General features: G+C 32.8%; 1 pseudogene; it reads right to left on the bottom strand.

Moving 5' to 3' along the window:
- Window positions 1-719: 719 nt before the first annotated feature.
- LOC141543971 (origin recognition complex subunit 6 pseudogene) overlaps window positions 720-26,071 on the bottom strand; it is a 73,123-nt pseudogene continuing 47,771 nt past the window's right edge.

The following is a 26,071-nucleotide window of genomic DNA, read 5'->3' as shown; positions in this document are numbered from 1 at the left end:
CGAAAGGATCTGGAGTGAAGTATCCAGGATTTACTTTGTGACTTCATGATCTGAAGGAATATTGCTTTTCATTTTCTGTGTGGCTCATAATTTAATTTATAGTTATTGCAATACACTGAAATTGGTCTAAATCAAGACTCATTTATATGCTGCTAAATAACAATTTCTTTTTGTGAAACATAAATTAAATTTGTTATCTTAAAGTCACAGCATTGCAAACTAAAAGATACTGTGATTCTAAAAAAATAAACCCTGCAAAAACAATTAAAAGCAGTCATAAAATAGGTTGAGAAACTAATTTGAATTGCTTTAAAATGAGGAATTAGTGTTTAATTATTGACACATTCAAACCAGAGTACTAAGGTTCCTTATATTCCTTTAGAAAAGAATGCACTTGTCTGGTAAACAAGCATAAACCATGCCCTATGATAGGCTGCGCCAAGCTTATCTCTAGGGTTAGGAGATAGTTGCCACTGCCTTAGATGAGACTTCTCTGTTAACTTCTTCAAGTAACCGTATAAAAATACACCAAAAAAAAAAAAAAAAAAAAAAAAAAAGTTTTTCCTTTACTTATTGGGTACCACCCAGGACAAAGAATCTAAATATATTTACATATAAACACAATGCTCTCAGAACTCTTGTTAAAAATCAATGTTAACAACCCACCCAGGCTCACTGGGGAGAAAAGAGTCACTGCAAGTTCCATCTGTAATTTGTAATCACCTCTTTTGCACTTTAGCAGCATCTTCTAAAAGTTTTTCTTTTTTTAAGTCTTCATAATCTTGTTTTAAATCTTCATTTTACTGCTGCTTACATGGAAGTTCTGCTTCATCTTCTATTTTCTCCTTGGTTTTTCAATTTTAATCTGTTTTTTGGCTAGTGGAGAAGTTGAATTTCTTGGTTCTCCCTTAATTTGCTGGTCAAACTTTTCCAGCTGTTAACAGAGCCAATAAAATACAGCTATTTTATACCAAATGTGGTTACCATTTTATATTTATCTACTTTTAACTTTAGAACACTGGATGGTTAAATGTGTAGTTGTTAGGAAAAGTTGCTTGGAGAAATCTCCATCTACTTTCTGTGTCCCTGGAAGACTGACTTCATGTGTCTGTAGTATCTTTGAAGCTATGGTTACTGTCCCTTCACAGTCACAATATAGAGCCAAATCTTTCATTCCAACACTTGAATTCAGGTCCAGCAAATGCTTGAAAGACTTACAATATATTTGATACATTTTCTTGTTCAAACTAGAAAGTTTAAATAAGTTCTGTCTAAAGATGACCTTATAAAAGTGACTGTAAGGTCTAGATACATAATTGTATTGCTTATTTTCATTGTAAGTGTAGACAGTTCAGTGAACTTTATGTACTTGGGACAGTCCCAGGTATTCTTTAATTTTCATCAGGATGGCATCACTTCCCTGACATAATGATCTTCTTTGAGAACAAATGACAAACAACAATCTCTGTGGGTAAATTTGGCCTGGAATTGGTCAGCTGAAAGACTCCCTCCCTCCCTCCCTCCCTCCCTCCCTCCCTCCCTTCCTTCCTTCCTTTCTTCCTTCCTTCCTTCCTTCCTTCCTCCCTCCCTCTCTCCCTCCCTCTCTCCCTCCCTCTCTCCCTCCCTCCCTCCCTCTCTTCCTTCCTTCCTTCCTTCCTTCCTTCCTTCCTCCCTCCCTCCCTCTCTCCTTCCCTCCCTCTCTTCCTTCCTTCCTTCCTTCCTTCCTTCCTTCCTTCCTTCCTTCCTTCCTTCCTTCCTTCCTTCCTTCCTTCCTTCCCTCTCTTCCTTCCTTCCTTCCTTCCTTCCTTCCTTCCTTCCTTCCTTCCTTCCTTCCTTCCTTCCTTCCTTCCTTCCTTCCTTCCTTCCTTCCTTCCTTCCTTCCTTCCTTCCTTCCTTCCTTCCTTCCTTCTTCTTTCCTTCCCTCTTTTCCTCTCCCTCCTTCTTCTTCCTTGCTTTCTTCCTTCTTTCCTTTCTCCTTTTTCCCTTCTTTCATTTCTCCCTCCCTCCTTCCTTCCCTCCCTTCCTCCCTTCCTCCCTTTCTTTCTTTCTTTCTTTCTTTCTTTCTTTCTTTCTTTCTTTCTTTCTTTCTTTCTTTCTTTCTTTCTTTCTTTCTTTCTTTCTTTCTTTCTTTCTTTCTTTCTTTCTTTCTTTCTTTCTTTCTTTCTTTCTTTCTTTCTTTCTTTCTTTCTTTCTTTCTTTCTTTCTTTCTTTCTTTCTTTCTTTCTTTCTTTCTTTCTTTCTTTCTTTCTTTCTTCCTTCTTTTCTTATTTCCTTCCTCTTTTATTCCTTTCTCCTACCCTTCATTCCATACTCTTTCCCACCTATCCTCCCTCCTTCTCTCCTTTCCTCTCTCTTCCTTTCCTCCTCTCTTCCTCTCTCCCTCTTTTCTGTTCTTTCTCCCTTTCTTCCTTGCTTGCTTCCTTCCTTCCTCCCTTGCTTGCTTGCTTCCTCCTTATTGTCCTGGGAGCCACCTGCTAAATACTGGTTGGAATCTAATTCTGACCAGCAGAATAAATTGTGTTTTATGAGAGTACGATAATGATACAAGGAGACTGAAAAGCAATTTTAGTAAAAATCTCTTGACCTCTTTCCTCTGATTTATCTCTACACAGAATGTATATTTTCTAAGCACAGCAAGATTATTATTGTTTAAAAAAAAGCATACATTCTTTTGAAAGCAACATCAGCATCTGTAAATTTATTTTATGCCCTCCAGACAGATATCTCTGACTCTCTAGGTTATGACAGTCTTTCCTTGAGCCTGCCAGCTCTATTCAAAGAGTAAGATCAAGATTGTAATAACAAAACATTCCTTTAGTCTCTCTAGGGTGCTGTAATTCACTGCTGTGGGGGCTGGGATTTATAACTGTGGCAGGGGGCTTTGGAGAACCGGCTTCCAAATGGTGCATTCCCCTTTAACTTTTTTATAGGCTTTCTGGGTTCCACACTTAAGCATGGACCTCAACATTTCCTTCCTTCCTTCCTTCCTTCTTTCCTTCCTTCCTTCCTTCCTTCCTTCCTTCCTTCCTTCCTTCCTTCCTTCCTTCCTTCCTTCCTTCCTTCCTTCCTTCCTTCCTTCCTTCCTTCCTTCCTTCCTTCCTTTTACTTTCTTCCTTCCTTTCTCTCTCCTTCCCTCTGTCCACATAGGGTATTATATCCTTATCTACAGATGATCTTAAAAGCATTTTTTTTCTCTTTTGTACCTCTTTTTATTGTAGAAAATTTATTCATTTTTAATCCACATTGCCTTGTGAATCATGTTGGGAGAGAAAAATTAGAGCAAAAGAAAAAAAAAAAACAATGGGAGAGATATAAAGAAAGAAAAAAAGAAGTGAATATAGAATGTGTTGATTTATATTGTCTCTTTAGTTTTTATATTTTTTTTCTGGCTACAGATGGCATTTTCTGTTCAAAGTTTATTGGGACTTCTTTGGATCACTGAACTGCTGATAAAAACCAAGCTTTTCATAAGTGATCATCACATGTTATTGCTGCTATTGTGTACAATCCTGGTTCTGCTTGTTTCACTCAGCATTGATTCATGTAAATCTTTCCAGGACAATTCATGTAAATTTTTCCATGTAATAGGTCTTTTGAGTCTCTTGGTGTAAACTAATTTTCCCATAATACCATCCCTTTCCTTTTATTCCATTACAGACCTTCTCTCACCCCATAATGTCTTTTTCTTTGATGTCATCACATCAGAGTCTATTCACAACCAATTCTATGGTTTGTGTGATGCCTCCCCCCTTTATCTACCCCAGTGTCAGATATAGTTCTGAAGAATTACAGGTATTATTTTCCAAAAAGAGGAAACACCAAAAAGAAAAAAAATAAAATAAGTAAGAAATAGAAAAGACCTTTGACCATAGAAAGCTATTATGGTGACAGAGTAGACTAAAACACAAACTCAGAAGAGGACAGAATATCCATAGAAGGGAATCTCAAAGAGTAAGATGAATTGGTCTCAAGCCCAAAGAGATCTTAGAAATGTCCATCAAAGACTTCAAAAGACAAATAAGAGAAGTACAAGAAAAAATGAGAAAAGAAATGAGAGGTATACAGGTACTCTCATAAAGGTATTATTATAAATAGTTTCACCTTTGAGTCCTGTGTTTGTAGATTAAATTTTTTGTTTAGTTCTTGGTTTTTGTTTTTTTTTCAATAGAAATGATTGAAAGTCTCTTACTTCATTAAAGACCCACCTCCTCCCTTGAAATATGATATTGAATCTGACTGAATGTTAATTTTTGGTTGTAACCCCAGATCTTTTGCCTTCCTGAATATGGTATTCCAGGCCTTCTGATCTTCTATTGTGGAAGCTGCCAGATCTTGGCTAATTCTGGCTGTTACTCCTTGATATTTGAATTGTTTTTGGCTGGCAGATGGCAGTATTTTTTCCTTGAGATTACAGTTTTGGAGTTTAACAACAGTGTTCCTTGGAGTTTTCCTCATGGGATCTCTTTCCATTGGTGACTGATTGATTCTTTCAATGAGAATTTCCCCCTCTGTTTCTAGAATATTGGAGCAGTTTTTCTTAATGACTTTTTGAAGAATGCTATCCATGTTCTATTTTTGGTTATGGCTTTCAGGTAGGCCAATCATTTTTAAGTTGTCTCTTCTGGATCTATTTTCCAGGTCGGCTGTTTGCCCAGTGAGATATTTCAGATTTTCTTTCAGTTTGTTTGTCTGACTAATTCTTGCTGTCTCACAAAATCATTAGCTTCCATTTTCCCTGTTCTAGTTTTCAGTGTGTGATTTTATTCAGTTAACTTTTGTGTCTCTTTTTGCATTTGGTTTATTCAACTGTTTAAGAAATTGTTTTCTTCATGTAGTTTTTTCCTTCCTTTTCCAAATTGTTGACTCTCTTATGTATGCCTCTCATTTCTTTTCTCATTTTTTCTTGTACTTCTCTTATTTGTCTTTTGAAGTCTTTGATGGACATTTCCAAGATCTCTTTGGGCTTGAGACCAATTTATCTTACTCTTTGAGATCCCTTCTGTGGATATTCTGTCCTCTTCTGAGTTTGTGTTTTAGTCTGCCCTGTCACCATAACAGCTTTCTATGGTCAAAGGCTTTTTCTGTTTCTTATTTTCTTTTTTTTTTTCCTTTTGGTATTTCCTCTTTAAAAAAAAAAAAAAAAATTAAGGTAGAGTTCTGCTCTTGAGGTAAAGGGGAAGCTGTCCCAAGCTTCCTGTGCAGCTCTGAGCCTTGGCTTTAAGCACAGGGGCCCCTTTTATTTGTAGAGGGTAGCTTTGCCCGCTCTGTTCAGGAAACTGCCTGGTTTCCCAGAGTTTGCCTTCTGAGCTTGGACTGGAAGCTACCCCACTGATTTGCTCCTCTACAGAGCCAGGAAACGATGATCTTAGTTGCTAATTTGCTGTGATTAAGATCTTCTCACTGGCTTTCCCAGTCTATCTGAACTGGATTAAACACTTTTTTTTTTTTTTTTTTATCCCAGAGAAACTAAACTTTCTTGAAGTTTGTTCAGTCTTTCTTGAGTTAGAGAGTGGTTTTATTCCATCAGACTCTGTTCAGAGGCTTGTTTTCATGTTGATGATTTGAGGGAAACTGGGAGAGCTCAAGCAGCTTCCCGACTACTCTGCCATCTTGGCTTCATCCCTAGAACTCCAATTTATCTCTTTTGTACTTCTGAACCTTCTCTAGATATATTAGGGTTTCCTAGCTAGATGTATTTCTTAGGACTAAACCTCAAACCAAAACCAATCTGATTCTAATTGGCCATTGATAGGTCCTAGGCTAAGCCCCATTTGGTCATTTTTTGGGTCTTGATTGACTCATATTAAAAATAAATCGCAGTCATTTCTGCTTTGGCCAGAAACCCTGAGGGTCTTCTCCCCTAAGATTCATTCATTCATTTAGATTTTATTTTTGTTTGAACTAGGTTAAGGAGGAGATTCTTTGCCTTAATTGCTACCTAGCCTTAATCTCTGAGTGGGTGTCAGTCACACTGAGACTTGCTGAAGATCTTAGCTTAAAAAGGTCAAGATCTCCCATTTCATCTAGGGTCATCTTCAGCCTTCTTAATCTCTATTTTGCCACTCTATTCAGATGGCTCTGGAGGGGAAAGTGAGGCAGGTGACCTTGCCCAACCCTCCCTCACTTAAATACAATTCACTTGCATGTCATGGCATTACCTCCCTAATATTGTGGTTCTCTGAGAATCCCATTCAAAGTCTCAAATGCTCAATATACCCATGGCACAGATAAAGGGGATCCCCTGTACTAAGTAACTATTTCAAAAAGTTACTGGTGACAGGAAATGCAGGGGAACTTAAAGATAAACAATACTGATTCAACTCTACCAACTCATTCAACTTTTAGAGATGAAGAAACTGATCTAGAGATACAATTTGATCAAGATCACAAAGATAGTAAATAAAGAATAAAATACTCAATTCAAGAGCTTCTTATACTTAAGCTAGGACTCTTTCCATGTAACTTTATCATTCCTAAGTTTTCTTTGAATTATTTGTACATAGACAAAGGCTTAACTACTTTAGTAAATAAAGAATGCAGGCATATTAATGTCCTGATGACAGAAAAGGAGACTCACAATGATCTCACTAGATTGTATTACAAATGGAATTTGCTATGTTTGTATTTTAATTGGAAGATAACAATAATAATCCTATAATATAGAATAAAAACCTTCATAAGATTTGGAGAAGAAGCTGAACTGTCCTTGAGAAACTGTTTTAATTTCTCTTGGCCAGATGCATTTTCATATATAGTGAATATAGACATTTCATTGGCAACAGAAAATCTCATTTTTTTTTCCTTTCTCAACTGTCATGAAATCCTTTCAGCTTCTGTTTCATCAGAGAATCTGTTTGAAAAGAAAAGAATCAGTCAATGAATATACTATAGAGAATTTTCGAGATCTATCATCTGTGATCATAGGATGTTGTTACTTTTTAGTGAAGACTAGGTCAAATGCCCAGAGAAATAGGGCAAGAAATTGTCAGAGCCAGGCTCCATCGTTAAAAATCAACAACAGCAAACTATAATGTATTGTTGTCATATCTAATGGAAGAAAATTGAGTCTACTTGTTCCTTTTGCATCAGTGAACTCCTTGTTCTTAAGGATACTCAACAATACTGACAAGATTAAAATAGAACTGATATAGTTCCTTAAAACATAATTGATTAAAAAAAAGAAACATGATGAATTCTCCTCAACATCAGCACAAGGATAATATTTTTCTTTGGGCATAGATATAAAAAAACTTCAGGAATATATTAGTCTTATTTCTGCTTGTGTAAGTCTAGATCCATTTATGTACATTATTGTTTGCAAAGGGAGTTACATGTATCCCAGTGTGTACATGAATTTTCAACTTTCTACAACCACTTTTTGGAAAAATGTATCTCATGCTTTGCCTTTGATTTAAAGTAAATTCTTTAAAAAACTTTATTTTTATTTTCTTCTGATGGGGAGTGATATTACACTGATAGATCAGGGAAATATATAGGCATATTTTGCTTAGATTTCTGTAAAATATTTTTTAAAACCTTAAAATGCTATCTTGAGGGATATGACTAGATGATATCACAGCTAAGTGGGCTCCAAATTATTTAGCCGGCTAAACAGGAATTATGTTGAATATCAATCTAAATGGAAATAGGTCTCTGGTAAAGTACTCTTATTCTCTAACCTTAGTAATAATGAGGGCTCTAGGTTTCTGTCTTTTGTACAATTGTACCTGATTATATAAATAACTTGAATTATGAAATGCTTATCTGATTTTCAAATAAAATTAAGCTGAGAGGAAGACCTAATATTTTGAAAAGTAGATTAAAGAACAAAGAAGATCTTGACAAGTTTTAATGCCTGACTGAAACTGTGATTGTTTAGTTATTTTAATCATATTTGACCTGATTTGGAGTTTTCTTGGCAAAGACACTAGAATGGTTTGCTCCCATTTCCTTCTTCAGCTCATAGAGAAACTTCATAGATAGAAAAACTGATACAAACAGGGTTAAGGAACATGCCCAGAGTTACACAGCTAGAAAGTATGAGGCCAGAGTTAAACTAAATAAAATGAATCTTCCTGACATGCCCAGGCATTCTATCTCATTACAAAATATTAGTGCTGAAAAGTATCTTGGCAGTAGTTATTTTACCTCTGCTTGATGATCTCCAGTAACCCCCATGCCTCTAAAAGGCAGAACTCTACATTTTTGAACAGGTCTAAGTGTTAAGAACTTTTTCTCATATCAATTTTAAAATTTTCCTCTGTCACTTACCATCATTGTTCTGATTCTGCTTTTTGGAATCAAGCTTAACAGATACAATATTTATTCCACATGACAGTCCTTCAAATTGGTGAAAGTAGATACTTTTTCTTGAATATTATCTTTTAAAAACAAGTTTAATTCCTTCCTTGATTATAATAAGCAAGGCCCCTTATGATTTTAGTTAATTTTCTCTGGACAGTCTTCAGCTTATAAATTGTGTTATAAATCTTTGCCATCCAAAATTTAATGTAACATGTACAAATCAGACTCCTACCTTGAAGCCTCATAATGAGATGGATCTTCTTCTTCTTCTTCTTCTTCTTCTTCTTCTTCTTCTTCTTCTTCTTCTTCTTCTTCTTCTTCTTCTTCTTCTTCTTCTTCTTCTTCTTCTTCTTCTTCTTCTTCTTCTTCTTCTTCTTCTTCTTCTTCTTCTTCTTCTTCTTCTTCTTCTTCTTCTTCTTCTTCTTCTTCTTCTTCTTCTTCTTCTTCTTCTTCTTCTTCTTCTTCTTCTTCTTCTTCTTCTTCTTCTTCTTCTTCTTCTTCTTCTTCTTTCTTCTTCTTCCTTCTTTCTTCTCCTTCTCCCACTATTACAGTAGTACTACAATGGGGACAAGAGTGTATAAATACATGAGTTTATTATACCATCCTGGAAAAACTTCAAGTGTAGACCTGACAGTAGATTATTTCTCTTTTATCAACTTAGCTAGCTATAGATAATTGATCATGAGGTTATGTATGTTTGTGCTGATAATGAGCAACAGATGGACAAAAATGTAAAATAAATCTCTGACTTTCCTCCAGTTCTACATTGACAATGTTAGAATGTTGGAAAGGATGTCAAAGGTGTTCAGGATCACACAGTTCTTAAAGCACCTACAAGCATAAGTGTTATTAATAGTATTAGAAGTGATGTCTTTAACTAAGGAGCAATTCTTCTATTATTAGAGGAACTAAGTTATTTATAAACTGACAAACTGGTGACAATAAAAACCAAAAGATTTAAGGCCTGGTTTTAATTCAGTGGAAGGACAGTTTGCAGATTCTTGTAGGGAAAATGAATAAAAAAATTGGGATAAATGATAAAATGATAAAAGTCATTTCATGAGACACTTGATAATCAAGCATTGCAATACTTATCATGACTATAAAATCAGACTATGCAGGAAGATAATTGTAACTTATGTGCCAGCATCTGCTAGAGAAATTGAAGAAGAGAAATTTTATTTAAAAAAGGAAAAATCCTCCAAGTTAAGTCATATTAATATCTTGATAGTCAATGATTTCAAAATGAAGGTAAACACATAGGAGGCTAGACAAAATTATATTGAAAATCATAACTTAAGATCAAAAAATGAATGAGGTGAAAATATTTTAGAGAAAATTTCCAATGATTCTAAACTTCTTTCCTATCAATTTTTTTTTAATATTGTTGGAAACAAATTCAGTACTCTGAATTTAGGATATAAGCCTATCAGAGACAAATTGATTAATTAAAGTTTTTTTTTATTTTTAAAATTTTAAGTTTCTTTGCTTAAAAAAAGATTCCCAAAGGGCAAAGTTTCCTCATGTTTTTGCTTTTTTCTAAAGTATAACATTTTAAAATTATGTGCAATATATTCATATCCAACCAAATGCAAAATTATATAGTAAGATAAAACCTTCTTTTAGGGCTTAGGAGAAAGTCCACTTAACAGTTTTGATTTATTAAGTAGAACAAAAAGTTACTTAAACTGGTGAATACTGGATAATCATTCAATGCAGTCAAGGGTAGCCATAGTTAATGACCTTAATTAGATTAAGATGTTCTTGTCTGAGTTCTTGTTAACACCTTTTATCCACTTTCTGAGAGCATAGAATTCCTTCTTAAACTTTGACCTAATTTTGGTTTTGAAAATGGTTGGAGCTTTGATAAGAATGATGCTAAAATGATTTCAAAAAACTATTTCAAAATTGATAACTAAAGAAGCATTGAAAATGTTTCCTATTCAGGTAGATACAAAAGCTGTGGGCTATGGCACTATTCTAACTTTTTATTTTTAATATGTAACTTAACTAGGAAACAGGAAGGGTAGATCTTATGGTTCCATAATGTTAATATTTTGATGATATTGTGCTTGTGAATTATGAAACATTAAGATCATTTAAGTATCACAGTTTTTTGAAACTCAAACAACAATGGAGTTCTTTATAATGGTGTAAGTAGGTTGAAACATATTAATAATAATAGTTTTGTAAAAAATTACCTAAATACATCTTCAAGACACATATGACTGTGACCCTCAGCAAATCATAGCATCTCTGAATCTCAACTTTCTCCTCAATAAAATAAAAGTCAGAGCTGAGAAGAAAGAAGAAGAGACAAGGGGAAGAGAGGGAAGAGGAAGGGAGGCAAAAAACAGGGACAAACAAAAGACAGATAGAGAGAGACAGAGAGAGAGAGAGAAAGAGAGAGTAAGAAAGAGAAAGATACAGAGACAGAGAAACACACACAGAGAGACACAGAGAAAAATAATGAGTTAGCTTGAGTCCTTTAACACTCTCAAGACATTAAAAGAATCAAGGATGACTTTCATTGTCTTGCAGACCTTTCAATACAGATCTCTTATAGAAGATTGTTTAAGGATGTAAACAAGATGAAATGGAGTGGAGAGGTTGTGATCTGCAATAGTGGAGGGAATACTTATGCTGATAAAACAATATGTTATATCTTGCATGTGGGTTGAAAAAATCAGAATGGAGAAAAATCAGAAAAATGTAGAAAAAGAAGAGAGAGAAATGTGGCTAGAAAAAAATTCAGTCAAACAGCAATAATATCTGGGGTTACAGACTCCAAGATGTAGTACTGTAATGGTCCAACCCAAAGCACTAATTTGATATTAATTTGTATTAACAGAATTAGTTTCCAGATTTAAGTAGTTGGTAGTAACATTCATCTTTTTACTGTCATCATATATTGAAACAGATATTTTCTTAAATGCTTCCAAAGTATCTTCTTCTGGAAATTTATTACACTCCAAAATATTTGTGGGTTCTGTCACTCCAAAACCAGTTCAGAGACTTGATCTGGCATTGATCTGAGGGACGCTAGAGGGGCTCAGATAAAGATGTATCTACTCTCAACCATCTTGGGTCCATCCCTCAATAAATGTTTATTGATTAGTTGTACAACTCTAGTTTTTAAGAAGATTTCATTTGTGTTAGAGTTTTAAAGCTGAGTTTTTCCAGTAATAGCCTATTACCCTTGAATCCTCTCTTGTCCAAACTAAATGACCTCGATTTATATGAATTTTTTGAAGCAATATAATTATCTTTGCCATATTTCCAGCTTGTAAGCTTATATTAGAGTGTCCCTTTTAAGAAGATACTTTGAAAGTATTTCAGAAAAGATCTGTTTCAATTGGGCAGGGGGAGAGACTACCAAGTGCAGATATAGTGCAAGGAACTCGGGGCAAGGAGCCAGGGCTTTGTGATATCCCACATCAGGAAGCTGCTGGAAGGCTCTTAGTCTACTGTGTCATGGTTACAAACTAGTAAATCAGCAGATTAGTTGTGACACAACCAAAGCAAATAAAGAAGGCAACTCATGAGCTTCTGAACCCCAGAAAAATGTGAGACTTGGCCTTGCCTACCCAGCACCACAAGTCAGCAGCACTGGCTTCAGGGCAATCTAAAGTAACTGTCACCCCTTTGCCTTAAGAACAGATTTCAACCTTTTTTTAAAATATGAGCAAAAAAAACCTCTATTGATAGAGAGATTTTATGGAGAAAGAGAAGAACAGACCTCAAATCCTGAGGGTGCTAGAGGCAAATCATCTCCAGATGAAACTCCAAAGGGTGATATAAGTTGGTCCCCATTTTACAAAGCTCTCTTGGAGGAATTAAAAAATGATCTAAAAAAAAAGAAGAAAAATGTAGAAAGGAAATGAGAACATGCCAAGAGAGTTTAGAAAAAGAAAAATAGAAATTATGTGAAGAAAATTCCTTAAAAACAGATTTGACAAAATGGAAAAAGCATATAATTCCTTACAAAATATATATGAAAAAGAAACCAATTCACTGAAAAACATAATTTGTGAAATTGAAAAAAATGCAATGAACAAAATATCTCATTTAAAAGTTAAATTGGCCAAATGCAAAAAGAGATTAAAAAGTTAACTGAAGAAAATTCATTAAAAATTAGAATTAAATGAAAGTGAATGATTCAATGAGATTCAAGAATCAGTCAAACAAAACCAAAAACATTTTAAAAAATAGAAGAAAATCTAAACTACCTAATTGGAAAAACAACTGACCTGGAAAATAGATCTAGGAGAGCTATCTAAGAATTATTGGACTTCTTGAAAACCATGATGAGAAAAAGAGCCTAGACATCACCTTTTAGGAAATCATCCTGGAAAACTGACTGGATGTCCTTAAGGGTAAAATAGTCATTGAAAGAATTCACCAATCACCTCCTGAAAGAGACCCAAAAAAGTAAAACTCCAAGGAACATCATAGTTAAATTTCAACATTATCAAATCAAGGAGAAAATATTGCAAGCAGCCAGAAAGAAACAATTCAAATACTGAGGAGCCACAATCAGGATTACACATGACCTAGCAGTTTCTACTTTATGGATAGAAGGCCAAGGAACTTGGATTGCAGCCTAGAATCAATTATATAGCAACAATGAGCATTATCTTTCAGGGAAAAAAGATGAACATTCAATGAAGTAGGTGAATTTCATTTATATCTGAAGAAAATACCAGAGCTGAATAGAAAATTTGATCTACAAATGAATAACTCAAGAGAAGCATATAAAGGTGAAAAGAAAAGAAAAGCAATTCTTTTAAAAGTTAAAAAGCTTATATCCCTATATGAGAAGATAATGTGTTTAACTCTTGAGATCTTTATCTCTGTTATGGGCATACTTAGAGGGTGCAGGTATAATTTGATTTTTTTGTGATGATCCAAAAAGAAACTAGAGAAGGAAAAGTGATTCTACTGGAAGAAGAGGAAGATGGACTTAAAATGGGACAAATTACATCTTATAAAGAGGCAAGAAGACCTATTAAAATTGTGAGAAAGAAGGGAAGAAGCTGAGAATTGTGTAAATCTTATTCTCATCTGATTTGGCTCAAAGAGAGAATATCAGACACATTTAGCTTCACAGAGAAGCTTGTCTCATACTATAGGGGAATAGATGGGGAAAGAAGAAAGGGGGAAGCTAATAGAAGGGAGAACAGAAGTAGATGAGGAAAGGGGGAGGGTCAGAAACAAAATACTGGGGAGGAGGGAAAAATGGAAAGGAAATGGAAATCAAGATGGTAGGGAATCCAAAGTTAGTAATTTTATTTTATTTTATTTTTTATATTTTAATAGTTTTTATTTACCAGATATATGCATGGGTAATTTTACAACATTGACATTTGCCAAACCTTTTGTTCTAATTTTTCCCCTCCTTTCCCCCCCAAGATGGCAGGTTGATTGATGCATGTTATATAGTTAGAGGATAAATTAAATACAACATATATATATAAATATATATATATATATATATATATATATATAAATATATATATATATATATAAATATATATATATATATATATAAATATATATATATATATATAAATATATATATATATATATATTTATATATATATATATATATATATATATATATATATATATATATATATATATATATATACATACATACATGTCCAAACAGTTGTTTTGCTGTACAAAAAGAATCAGACTTTTGAAATAGTGTACAATTAGCCTGTGAAAGAAATCCAAAATGCAGGCAGACACAATTAGAGGGATTGGGAATTCTATGTAGTGATTCATAATCATTTCCTAGAGTTCTTTTGCTGGGTGTAGATGGTTCAGTTCATTACTGCTCTATTGGAACTGATTTGGTTCATCTCCTTGTTGAAAATGGCCACATCCATCAGAATTGATCATCATATAGTATTGTTGTTGAAGTATACAAAGATTTCCTTGTCCTGCTTATTTCACTCAGCATCAGTTCATGTAAGTTTCTCCAGGCCTTTCTGAAATCATCCTGTTGGTCATTTCTTACAGAATAATAATATTCCATAATATTCATATACCACAATTTATTCATCCAATCTCCAATTGATGGGCATCCACATAGTTTCCAGAATTAGTAATTTTAAATGTGAATGTGAATAAGATGAGCTCTCCCACAAAACAAGCAGATAGCAGACTAGATTAAAAGATAGAATCCTACAATTAATTGCTTACAAAGAAAAACATTTAAAGCAGTGACACATTTGGAATAAAAGAAAAAGGCTGGAGGAGAAGCTGTTTCAGCTAAAATAAAACAAAACAAAACAAAACAAAACAAAAAAATGGGTAGCAAGCCTGATCTCAGATCACACCCCCCCAAAATAGATCTAATTAAAAGACATAAGGAAGGAAACAAAATCCTACTAAAAATACCATTTATAATGAAATAATATCAATTCTAAACATATATGCACCAAGTGCATTTCAAGAGGAAAATTTAAGGGAGATGTAAGAAGAATTAGAGAGCAAAACTATAGTAGTGAGGGATCTCAATCTTGCTCTCTCAGAACTAAACTACAAAAAAAAAAAAGAAATTAAGGAGGGAAATTGAATTCTTGAAAAGGTAGGTATGATAGAACTTTGGAAAAAATTGAATGGAGATAGAAAGGAATATGCTCTTTTTTTTTCTTGGCAGTATATAGAACCTATTTAAAAATGACCATTAGGGAACAGATAGCTCAAATTCAAATGCAGAAACAGTAAATGCATTTTTTCAGATCATGATGAAAGAAAACATGAAATAAAAGACCAGGGGAAAATAGACCAAAAATTAATTGGAAACTAAATAATCTAGTCCTAAAGAATGAGTGAGTAAAACAACAAAACATGGACATAATAATTTTATGCAAGAGAATGACAATAATGAAACAACATACCAAAAGAAACAACATACCAAAATTTGTGGAATGCAGCCAAAGCAATTCTTAGGGGAAGTTTTATATTTCTAGTTGCTTACTTGCATAAAATAGAGAAAAAGAAGATCAATGAATTGGACTTGAAACTAAAATAGCCAGAAAAAGAACAAATTAAAAAAAAAAAAACACAACATACCAAATTTGAAATTTTATAAATAAAAGGGGAGATTAATAAAATTGAAAGTAAGAAAGTTATTGAATTAATAAACAAAACTAGGGTTGGTTTTATGAAAGAAAAACAACAAAATAGACAAACCTTTTGATAACTTTATTAGAAAAAAGGAAAGAAAAATTAATTATTAGTATCAAAAATGAAAATGGAGAACTTTCCACCAATGAAGAGGAAATTAGAGCAATAATTAGGAATAATTTTTACCAACATATCAATAAATCTGATAATCTAAGTGAGATGAAGGTATACTTATAAAAATAAAGATTGCCCAGATTAACAGAAGAAGAAATAAATTACTTAAATATCCCATTTCAGAAAAAAAAAAAAATAGAACAATTAACTCCCTAAGAAAAAATCTCCAGGGCCAGAGAGATTTTAAGGTAAATTCTACCAAACATTTGAAGAATGATTAATTCCAGTATTATGCAAGCAATTTGGGAAAATAGGGAAACAAGGAGTCCTACCAAATTCCTTTTATGACACAGATATGGCTCTTAAACTTAAATCAGGTGTGGTCAAAACAGAGAAAGAAAATTATAGACTAATTTCCCTAATGAATATTGATGCAAAAATCTTAAATAAAATATTAGCAAAGAGATTACAACAAGTCATCCTCAGGATAATACACTATGACCAAGTAGGATTTATACCAGCAATGCAGGATTGGTTCAATATTAGGAAAACTATTAGCAAAATTGATTAAATCAATAACCAAACTAAAAAAAAATTCACATCCCAATAGATAAAGTAAAAGCATTTGATAAAATCTGGCAACCAGATTTTATTATTATTAATATTAAACACTATTAAAAACACTAGAGAGTATAGGAATAAATGGCATTTTCCTTAAAATGATCAGTAGCAGCTATTTAAAACCCTCCCCAAGCATCATATGTAATGGGGATAAACTAGAACCATTCTGATTAAGATCAGGGGTGAAACAAGGTTGCTCACTATCACCATTACTATTTAATATTATATTAGAAATATGAGCTTTTGCAAGGAGAGAAGAAAAGATTAAAGGAATTCGAGTAGGTAATGAGGAAACCAAATTTTTACTCTTTGCAGATAATACAATGGCATACTTAGAGAATCCTACAGAATCAACTAAAAAACTACTAGAAACTATTCACAACTTTAACAAAATTGAAGGATACAAAATAAATCCACAGGAATCATCAGCATTTTTATATATTACCAACAAAGTCCAGCAAGAGATACAAAGAGAAATTCCATTCACAATATCTGTCGATACGATAAAATATTTGAGAGTCTACCTTCCAAGGCAAAATCAAGAACTAAATGAACACAACTTCAAAATACTTTCTACACAAAGTCACATCTAATCAATGAGAAAAATATCAAGTGCTTATGGATAGGTTGCATTAATATTTAAATCATAATAATACCTAAATTAATCTACTTATTCAGTGCCCCACAAATCAAACTCCCAAGAAATTATTTTACAGATCTAGAAAAAAATTAATAAACTTCATCTGGAAGAACAAAAAGTCAAGAATTTCAAGGGAATAATAAAGAAAATGTAAATGAAGGTGGCCTAGCTGTTTCAGATCTAAAACTATATTATAAATTAGTGATCATCAAAACTATTTGATACTAGCTAAGAAATAGGAGTAGGTTATCAGTGAAATAGATTAGTTTCACAGGACAAAATAGTCGATGAGTATAGTAACCTAGTGTTTGACAAACCCAAAGACCCTAACTTTGGGGAGAAGAAGAACTCATTATTTAACAAAATTTGCTGGGACAATTGGAAATTAGTATGGCAGAAACTAGGCATTGACCCAAACCTAACACTATATATCAAGATAAGGTAAAAATGGGTTCCTTATTTAGACATAGTGATATAAGTAAATTAGGAGAACATAGGATAGTTTCCCTCTCAGATCTGTGAAGAAGGAAGAAATTTGTGGCTAAAGAAGAATTGGAATTCAGTACTGAATACAAAATATATAATCTTGATTATATTAAATTTAAAAAGGTTTTTTTTTTTTTTTTTGTTTCGTTTTTTTTTTTTTTTTTTTTTTTTTTTTTTACAAACAGAAGCAATGCAGACAAGATAAGAAGGGAAATAAAACACTGGGAAAAATTTTTACATTCAAGGGTTCTGAGACAGCCTCATCTCTAAAATATATACAGAATTGACTCAAATTTATAAGAATTCAAGCCATTCTCCAATTGATAAATAGTCAAAGAATATTAACAATTTTCAGATGAAGAAATTGAAATTATTTCTAGTATTATGAAAGGGTGCTCTAAGTCACTATTGATCAGAGAAATGCAAAATTTGGCAACTCTGAGACATTACTACACAACTCTCATATAAAATAAAATAAGATAAAAGACAAATGCTGGAGGGGATGTGGGAAAACTGGTATCCTACTGCAGTGTTGGTGAAGTTGTGAAACTGATCCAACCATTCTGAAAAGCAATTTGTAACTATGCCCAAAGGGTTATCAAAATATGAATGCCCTTTGAACAGCAGTGTTTCTATTGGGCTTGTATCTCAAAGAGATCATAAAGGAGGGAAACGGACCCACATGTGCAAAATTGTTTGCATAGCCCTTTTTGTAGTGGCAAGAAACTGGAAACTAGTGGATGCCCATCAGTGGGAGAATGGCTGAATAAGTTCTGGTATATGAATGAATGAACATTATCTTTCTATATGAAACAATCAGCAGGATAATTTCAGGAAGGCCTCTAGAGACTTATATGAACTGATGCTGAAGTGAGCAGAACCAAGAGATCATTATACATGGCAACAGCAAGGTTATACAACAATCAATTCTAATGGACATGGCTCTTTTCAACAATAAGATGATTGAGGCCATTTCTACTGATCTTGTGATAAAAAGAGCTATGTATGTCCAGAGAGAGGACTGTGGGAATTGAGTGTAAATCACAACATAGCGTTTTCACTCTTTTAGATTTTGTTTGCATTTTTAAATTTTTTTCCTTTTTGATCTGATTTTTCTTGTGTAGCAAGATAATTGTATACACGTTTACATATATTGAATTTAATGTACATTTTAACATGCTTAACATATATTGGATTACTTGTAATTTAGAGAATGAGGTGCGGGGGAGAAGGGGAAGTTTGAAACCAAGTTTTTGCAAGAGAAAATGTTAAAAAATTATCCATGCATATGTTTTCAAAATTAAAAGTTTTAATAAAAAATAAACATTTATTGAGTACCCACACTGTGTCAAGCATTGTTCCAAGTACTGGGAAATACAAAGAGGCAAAAAATAATGCTTGACCTCAAGAAGTATACACTCTAATGAAGAACCTTACAGTCTAATGGATACAATATTGTTATGTGACTCTTTCTTCAGGAAATAGTGAATTCCTTGCAATTTAAGGCTGTCAAGCAGATGAGATCACCTCTTATAAGGAAAAGGAAAAGATTCATGATATGCTTTGGAGATAGACTAGGTGTCTTCTGAGCTCTCTTCAAAATCTTAAGATTCTTTATGTCAGTCAATTGATTGGTCAGCTATAAGAGATGTTTTATTAGTTACTAAGAGCACCTAGACAAAAATGAGAAAACTAAATATGAGTACTAAGTATGTATGTGTGAAATATATTTCCCATATCCTATATGTGAAAATTCTTCTCATTAATATCCATCTCAAGTGCCATATTCTCCATGAAATCTATCCCTTATATATGAATATATTCCTATCCCCCCTTCACAATGGAAGTTTTGTTTCCCATTTATATAGCAAGAAATAAATTTACTGGACAGTTCCACTACATTCATTTTGCTTTTTCATGTTTCAGAATGATTTGTGTAGATCTTTATTATGGCATAATAGAAAGAATGAGTAATTTAGAACTTGATGTCCTGGGTTATCTTCCTGTCTCTGTCATGTAGGACCTATGTGACATTAAAGAAGTCATTTACATCCCACTAGACCTCAGTGCCTGCATATATAAACTAGTGTTCTGGATTAAGTGACATTCAAGGTCCATTCTACATCCCTTAGCCCCCATCATGACAATGTGATAAAAGAATCATTTTTTACCAATTGTTTGGAAGTTCACTGACAGGAGGGTTGTGTTACCTAATCTTGGTATTTCAAGAACCTAATATATTGCATTTGTTTGTTTTTTATTTTTTCTTTTTTCTTTCCTGATTTTTTAAATTAAGCCTTTATTTTCTCTTCCTTTCTTCTGCTCCCATTGGGGAAAAGAGGAAATTAAAAACCCTTGTTGCACATATCCATTATGTTTATTTAATTGTAGTGAATTCACTAATTATTAGGACTTCCAGTTTCATTTCATAGGTTATTTTGGAACATATAGAAATATACCCAAAGGAAAAAAAACCAATTTTTTCAGTAAACTGAATCAGAAATTAGAAAGTGAATCAGTTTATAAACTAAAATAGAATCATTAGGAATAAAATGTTTCTCTGTACATAAAAATCTGATCATTTCAGAGAACTACCTTAGTGCTCTTTTCCATAATCTCTCTCTGTCTCTCTGTCTCTCTCTGTCTCTGTCTTTCTCTCTCTCTCTGTCTCTTTGTTTTTTTCTGTCTTTGTCTCTCTCTCTTTATTGAGACACATAGAGAAATAAATGAATATATTATATTTGTAATTTATTACACATGTGTGCATACATTACATATATATATATACATATATATATATTTCTTCATTGTAGTTATCATACTGTACTACTTTATTCTTGGCAAATATATGAAAAAGGAATTGAAAAAAATCCCATTGTTCAAACTTAGATTCATAGATGGATTCTAAATTCATACAACAAGTATAAAATTCGTACAACATGTATGGAAGCTAAAAGATTGAATAAGAAACATTTCCTGCTCTCAAAGAGCTCACAGTCTTAGTGAGAGTATGACAAAGAGGAATTGATATACTACAGAATAAGTCATGGCAAACTCACAGGAGAGAGAAGGATATTACTAGCTGAGGCAATTAGAAAATCTTCATATAGGAGGTATCATTTGACCTGATATGTAAGTCAAAGCAGGTTTTCAGCAAATTATTGCTTGTCTTAAGCACCTTCTCCAGGCTATTGGAAGCAAGTTCAGAGATACAATTTAAAGAAAAAACCAATAAACTTGATCTAACTATAAAGATTTACAAATATTATATTTCCATTTTGTACATATTTTAATACACCTAAATGGTATGTTCCCATTTTAGTATAGAGCCCAGTGGTCTGTAGTATAAACTAAATACAGAACAAAAACCTAGGAATGCCTTCATACACATAACAATGATAGAATAAGGAGTAGAAACATAGGAATAAAGTCTATAATCATCTTTTTGTCCCTCACTATCAATCCATCTCTAGTCTTCATTCACTTCCTCATTCTTAAAACATTCTATTTCATTCTCAAATCCCACAAATATTTTAAAAAGTAACTGAACTCATAAGGACCACTAATACTATACTAGGAAATAATAGTTGTTATGTCTTTTGACTCCCCTTTTTCATATTTATCTTTAAATAGAAGTTTCAGTGTCAACTTGATTTATTCAAGTACACCATAGAATTCATTCAAATACTCCACACCACATGGAGGGACTAATTTTGGAAACCATAGCTTAAGAAACTAATAAGATATAGAGTCAGGGAGGGCAGGATGCTAAAGGTTTTAAGCCCATACCATATGACCTTCAGTTGAAGAAAATGAGATATTTCAGCCAGTAAAGATAAGACTGTGTAGGAGTCATGATGCTTGTCCTTCAGATATTTAAAGGTTTGACATGGGGCAGAGGGATTAAACTTGTTTAGTTTGACCCCAAAGAAAAGAATCGGTAGCAATAGTTATCAGATGCAAATAAACAAATTTAGTGATGATGTCAGGAAAAAAATTTCTATTATAGGAATCCATAAGAAAAATGGACTAATTAGCAGATAATGGATTTACTCTCATTAATGATCCTCAAAGACTGGATGACCACTTTATAGCCACTTACATAACTGCTAAATTGCTTCCTAACTTCAATGGTTCTGTGTGCATATAAATGGTAACATTTCTGCTTGGGAAACAGGAGCATTTCTACCTTGAGGTCTATATTGACCATATACCCCTGTAATTTTCTCAACTGTATTAATACAAGTAAAATTAAGATAGTATGGCATTCCAAACATATATAATAGTATGAACAAAATGTCACATAGGTAGGAAAATATGGTCTATATAGATATATGCTTTGTTTATATTGAGCATATAGTATATGGATGGATAGGTATACTTAGAGATATGACTAGAAAGGTAAGGTAGAAACATATTGTAGAAAGCTTTGGGTAGCTAAGGAGTTTGTACTTAATTAGGCATGTATCATTTAGTCATTGGAGGAAGCTGAGGAAAAAAGCAACATGAGCACATCTACACGTGAGGAAGATCATTCAGATGTATGGGAATCAAGATTCTGTACTATGATGGTGAAAGCAGAAATTAAGATGAAAGGAAAATTGTGAGAGATAATGCAGATATAGATAGTTATATCTATAAGACATCTCTTATTTATCAATAAATATTTTATACCTATAACTTCAGTGTGCTAAGGCTGTATGATGTGATATAAAAAGCACTGCTTTTGGAGCCAGAGCACCTGAGTCTATTTCCTGTCTCCATCATTTAATTAGTTCACTGACTTTGGAAAATTCTTTTTTTTTTTTTTTTTTTTTTTTTACCATTCTGAGCCTCTGTTTCCATATCTGTAAAATACAGATAATATTTTTTACACTCTCTACTTCAGAAAATGGTTATAAGGGAAACAATGACTAAAATTTCAAGAATTACCATTTATTAGCATTTCCATTGAAAATAATATTTAGATGCAGCATGAAGTAGTGTCTAGAGAGCTAAACAGCTAAACTCAGAATCAGAAATACATTTGGGTTCAGATTTTGATTCTAACACATGCTGGCTAGACAAATCACTTTACCCTAAGAGCCATCCAACTTTCTAACACCATAAGTTTCAGAGAAGGTTGAAGAATTTCTTCACTGGAATTTCTCTAAATGAATGAGCTAGTAAAAAAAAAAAATTAAAAAGACTATAATTACTTTATACTTAGCTTTTTCATTTACTTATAGTTAGTATATGTACATATTTGATAATAGTTACGATATTATGCTGTGCAAGAAAATTTGTATGTTCTTTAATACTCTCATTCAAGAGATGTCCCAAGTTTTTATCATCTTCTCACTTCTATAATTTTCTTTTTGTTTTTTCTTTCAATGAGATATCTTCAACTGTAAGATAGGATCATCAAAATATCCTTCAATTATTGTATTTACTAAATGATTTTTTACAATTCAATTAACTTGTCATATGTAGGTGCTGTTTCATTTCGTACACATATGTCTAGTCTTGCTTAGCTTTATTATGTATGATTCCTTTAAATATGAGTTGATTTTCTTCATCTCCTTTGATATTACTGTATTCTTTTTTTTTTCTGATAGCATGATTGCCACTCCATTTCTTTTTCTGGATTCATATGACATACGGCATATATATATATATATATATATATATATATATATATATATATATATATATATATATATATATATATATATATATATACATATATATATACATACATACATATATATGTGTATATATATATACATACATACATACATACATATATATGTATATATATATATATATATATAGTATATGGTATCTTTTAATTTTATATCTTTACTTTTTAGGGTTTTTCTCCTTTGTATATAGCAGATTTATAAGTTTTTGTTTTCTCATTTATTCTACCATTTTATTAAGTAGTGTAATACTTTCAAATTTAAAGTCATTGTTTGGATTGTTTTTTATAGAGGGCCAGAACCCTGGAGAAGTATACTTGAAACAAGGATACTTACAACAAAGTGTTAACTCAGTGTAATTGATGAGATTTTGGTTTTCTAATTGTTTTGTTTTCTAATTCACATATATCTAGTATGATATAATGATATAATCATTCTAGTTTGATATAATGATATAATCACTCTAGTTGGCATATACTCAGTATGATGTAATTGTAATAGGTTTTTTGTTTTTTGTTTTTTTTTTTTCCCTGAGGCTGGGGTTAAGTGACTTGCCCAGGGTCACACAGCTAGGAAGTGTTAAGTGTCTGAGACCAGATTTGAACTCCGGTCCTCCTGAATTCAGGGCTGGTGCTCTATCCACTGGGCCACCTAGCTGTCCCTGTAATAGGGTTTTAAGAGTTGAGAGAACTGGAGACACAGTGAGTCAGAGTGAACAGACTGTGAAGGAGATAATAAAGATTTTAGACTCTATTCCTGACCATCCTCATGGTGACTACCCTGCTGAGACTAAGACCCATCTGTCCAGAGAACTTACAGAAAGCTAGCCCAGTTATTAGTTTTTTTTTTTTACTACATTTCTTTTCTATTGATTTTTAATCTCTTCCTTAGTACTCATAATATTATTCCTATAACTAGCTTTGTTGAGACTACTTTGAAACTCATCACCTTCCACAGAATTGTTTTTTCCTTCTTCCATTTATCAGCTTTATCTGAATTCCTTTAAATTTACTCTTTTCTTCCATGCATCATTTTTTTCTTACTTTATCTATTGGTTGCATTCATTTATTTATTTCTCCTTTTTTTTGAGCCTTCTCTTTTTCTGGCCAATTAATATGCTGGTTCAATCTTCCTTCACTTTCAACCTCTTACTTCATGTAACAATCTTTTTGTCACCTTTCCAAGAAATGTTTTTTTTTTTGTTTTGTTTTGTCTTCCTCATCATTTTTCTTTCTTTCCAGTTCTGAATTTTATTTTCTCTTCCATGGATTTTGTTCACATTTTTCCCCTTTATTCTCTATTCCCTCAGTTCAGTCTTTGAAGCATAAATTTGAGTCCCCTAATTGATCCCAAGCTTCACAATTTAAAAAAAAAAAGTATCTGGCACTCATGATCTTTAGAATTTCATAAGAATGAGGATAGGGGCTGGACATGTAATCTCAGTGAAACAGAACTTCTACCAATGTAATTAATTTAGAGTCTTAAAGAATTATCAACTACATTGAGAAATTCAATGACTTGTAAAACATAACAGCAATAACAATTCATATTTGCATAGTACAGAACCAGTAGCAGCACTGCTGGGTCAAAGGGTATACAAAGGGTGTGCCTTTTGGGTATAGTTGAAGACTACTCTCCAGAATGGTTGGATCATTTCAAAACTCTACTAACAATGTATTAGTGATTTAGAGCAATTTTCCATATGACTACAGATGGTTTTAGTTTGCTCATCTGAAAATTGTTTATATCCTTTGACCATTTATCAATTGGGGAATGACTTGTATTCTCATAATTTGACATTGCTCTTTATATATTTTAGAAATGAAACCTTTTTCAGAAACCTTGGCTGTAAAGATTTTTCTCCAGCTTTATACTTACCTTTTAATCTTGTTTCTATTGATTTTGTTTGTGCAAAAATTTTATAATTCAATGTAATTAAAATTGTTCATTTTGCCTTTCATAACATTCTCCAGTTTTTCTTTGGTAACAAATTCCTTCCTTATCCAAAGATCTGATAGGCAAATTATCCCTTGCTCTTCCAATTTATAATGTAAAAAGATATCAGCTTTTATGTACAAATCATGTACCCATTTTGACCATATCACATGACCAAAATATGATATGGGATATGCAATATAGGACTATGCCAAGTTTCTGAAATATTATTTTCCAGCTTTCCCCAAAATTATTGTCAAATAATGAGATCTTATTCCTGAAGTTGAGTTTGGAAGTTTATCAAATACTAGATTATTATAAACCTTGATTAACCCTTTGGGATTTCTTGGCAAAGCTATTATAGTTTCTTGCCATTTTCTTCTTCATCTCACTTTAGAAATGAGGAAGTTGAGACAAATAGGGATAAATGACTTGTCCAAGGTCATGCAGCTAATATCTGAGGTAATATTTAAACTCAGGTCTTCCTAATTCTTTTCTTTTTCTTTCTTTTTCTTTCTTTTTTTTTCTTTTGCTCAGGCAATAGGGGTTAATGACTTGCCCAGGGTCACACAGCTAGGAAGTGTTAAGTGTTTGAGGGCAGATTTGAACTCAGGTCCTCCTGACTTCAAGGCTGGTGCTCTATTCACTTCACCACCTAGCTGCCCTAGGTCTTTCTAATTCTTGACACAATGTTATATCCAATGTGCCACATAGTTGTCCATATATATGTATATATACATATAATATACATATACATATATTATAATAGATGAGCTCTATAGCTAAATACCAGAATCTGGGCAATATATCTCTTATTGGGTTGGTTATTGACTTTCTCTACTTGTTTACTCAACAAATGCTGTTCCATAAAATGTAGTTTGTTTCCTTTTTGGTCTTTTTCGCAAACATTTATTTGACCTCTAAAATGTGTGATGATTAAGTACTCATGGAATAAGGTTTCTTGTGGCCTTTAAGAGTATGATAAAAAAAACTCTAGCAACTTTTTCTTTGCTCTTCTGATAAATCTCCGTGAAATTTCATAAGGTCATATATTTACACTTAACTGGGCACCTAGGTACCATCAGATCCACCCACTTATTTTTATAAATCAAGAAACACAGAGCTAGTAAATATCTGAGGCAAAATTTGA

The sequence above is a fragment of the Sminthopsis crassicaudata genome, chromosome 5, assembly GCF_048593235.1.
Source record: "Sminthopsis crassicaudata isolate SCR6 chromosome 5, ASM4859323v1, whole genome shotgun sequence".
In the NCBI taxonomy this organism is placed as follows: Eukaryota; Metazoa; Chordata; class Mammalia; order Dasyuromorphia; family Dasyuridae; genus Sminthopsis; species Sminthopsis crassicaudata.
This window is presented reverse-complemented; position numbering and strand designations above follow the sequence as displayed.